This window comes from Hipposideros armiger, unplaced genomic scaffold (assembly GCF_001890085.2).
Source record: "Hipposideros armiger isolate ML-2016 unplaced genomic scaffold, ASM189008v1 scaffold_15, whole genome shotgun sequence".
Classification (NCBI taxonomy): domain Eukaryota; kingdom Metazoa; phylum Chordata; class Mammalia; order Chiroptera; family Hipposideridae; genus Hipposideros; species Hipposideros armiger.
The window spans coordinates 5,143,976-5,146,426 of NW_017731365.1; the positions used below are offsets into that span (position 1 = coordinate 5,143,976).

Sequence of the window (2,451 nt, forward strand, 5' to 3'; positions counted from 1 at the left end):
CAAAAGGATGCTTTATTATAAACAAAGGTATATCCAAGAATCCACCCGAAAAACAGTATAAACACATCTACTTATAAAATAACAGAAAGAGAATGGATCTTTCCAGGTACCACAGGGAGAATAAAATATTTTACTCTAGTTTCTTACCTATAAAATGGTTATTCTACTTATATTTACAAATACCTACAATATGTTTTAGGCATTTGAAACAGAAGGTAAAGAAACCATAAACATTAAGATTACAGCGACGGCAACTTAAAGAACAGACTGTTTTAACTCTTCTCCCAACATTCACATAGAGTCAGTAACACCTGGCTCATTCTCAACACATCGTATGGGGGGGTCAGGATGGGATGGTGAGAAGGAAACGAGAGAATGTGGACGCAAAAACACTGGAAAAGATAAAAACTGAACAGCCCAAGAAGCCTGCACTTTGTTTAGCTCCTTTGGGTCTCCGCTGATTTTTCCACTTCTTTTATCGTTTCAATGGTTAATACTGATCCCCATCAGAGATCTAACTGTCAACTCCCCCCCCCCAACCACTTCCAACCACATCCACAAATCCCAGGGGACCCAATCAGGTCTACCTGTGTCTCCTGGTCGCCCGTGGGGAGAGTGAACCCAGTTGCTAGGAACTCAGCACTGGGAGAAGTTCTCCCGGGACAGTGAGAAGGAACTGGGTGAGGTGAAGCGGAGGACGCTTCAGGAAAAGGACAGGAAAAGGACTCCTCTCAAGCCCCTAAACTGAGCGCATCAAGGAAAAACAGCTATCTCCCCGCCCGACCTGAGAAGTCGCCTAAGGCTATAGCGAACAAACCGCCGGCCGGGGAGACTAAGTCCCTAAGGCTGTTTCGCCTTTCCCCCTCCCGCTTCCATTTCGCCTTCCCTGAGTGGCTGTCTCCTTCACACCCTTCAGAGTCCAGGACTCACCCGTCCACGTCGGAGCTCCAGGACTTCTGCGTCAAAACCGCCCACCTCTGAAAACCATAGAGACCAAGAAACAGCTGAGACAAGCCGCCACCTCCACCGCCCGGCCTCACGTGACTCTCCTAGCCGCTGGGCCTGTCGGGATCGTGGCGAAATGCGTATGGGAGGAGCACGGGGCGGGGGTGGGGGAGAAGTGAGGCGGGGCCAGGGAAGTAACCCGCCCCGCCCCGACTTCGGGCCCCGCCCCCCTCAGTGTTTAGGCGGGAAAGAGGGGAATGGGTGAGGGGGGCTCCCAAGAGCGCTCTGGCTTTTTTTCTGGTGTTACCACCGCCACAACGCACAAGGGGTATATAGGAGCCTGAGAGATTTACTGTGCCTTCTGCCCCCTCGTTGGTACCCGTTTACATGTTGCCTAAGCAAAAAGGAGTCAGTGAAAAGAAAACTGGACCACAGTGAGTTGGGAATTGCTCCTTTTGAACTGCATTTAAGTTTAGGTTTCTGGTAAAATTTCCTTTTTTCCTGACCTTAAAGTTTTTTTTAGTGTAGAAACTTCTAAATTAAAAAACTTTCTAAAGTAAAAAAAAAAACTTCACCACTTCCTGTACTGTATAGGTATTTCAAGTGTTCTCTTTGCAAACTAATGTACTGGAGAGTTTAGTTCCTAAGCCACTAACACGTTTTTCTCTGATGTTGCTACAAGTGAAGATGGAGAAGGATCCTCTCACTATGGAAATCGAATGAAAATATTTTGATTATGATATGAGAGAACATTCAAATTTTAAAATCTTGACGAATTTTCTTAGCAAAACAAACTACAACCATGGAAACAAAAGAAGGCAGACAGAACTATAACTGGGTTAAATAGCAAAGTAAGCAAAACAACTGTTTTCTCCATTTCATCTCGGAGGACTGTTCCTCCCCACTAACCTAAGAACAACAAATTATTGTGTTCACTGTGCTAGCGCTTTATATACAACCCAGTGTTTGCTTACAACTACCCTGTGGATGGATGATGCTATTTTTATTCAGTTGCAGGTGGGGAAGCAGGCTGAGACCCCAAGGTAATACAGTAAATGCTGTAACTGAGACACAGACTTGACCTGAAGGACAAGAATCTTAAGCAGTAATTTTTCTTCAATCTGTTTTCCTCTGGATTGCTCTGCCGCAGGAGTTAGAAATCGCTGCTGATTTGCTTCTCAGCTATCAAAAGGTACTTTTTCTGTGTCTTTTTCCGTTTAGAGTCAGTTCTCTGTTCAATGAGAAATCTGCTAAAGAAATCCTTCACCATTTACTATTAGGCACTTAGCATGGTATCCTTCCCAGGCAGCATGATGGAAATTTCAAGTTGTGGCATAGATTACTGTGGAACACTGGGGACTCTTAGAACCTTGAGCAGTAGCTGAGTCTACTGTTTCTCAGAACAAGGAAAAAATAAAGTTAAATTATCAATATATATTTTGAACAAAAATCAATTTTTAAGAATTGGTGACATTCAATCCTGATTTTAGGCAATATTTGTCTATA

The 2,451-nt window shown here is 44.2% G+C and overlaps 1 protein-coding gene across 4 annotated transcripts in view; it reads right to left on the bottom strand.

Annotated features, from left to right (window-relative positions):
* Window positions 1-1,104, bottom strand: part of MICU1 (mitochondrial calcium uptake 1) — a 216,148-nt gene extending 215,044 nt beyond the window's left edge. For 2 of the 4 annotated variants that reach the window (XM_019625591.1, XM_019625582.1), the window contains exon 1: window positions 931-1,104. The gene's annotated coding sequence lies outside the window, so the exon portion shown is untranslated. The remainder of the gene's footprint in view (window positions 1-930) is intronic. The other 2 variants (XM_019625577.1, XM_019625567.1) reach the window with 1 other exon arrangement.
* Between the last annotated feature and the right edge of the window lie 1,347 nt (window positions 1,105-2,451).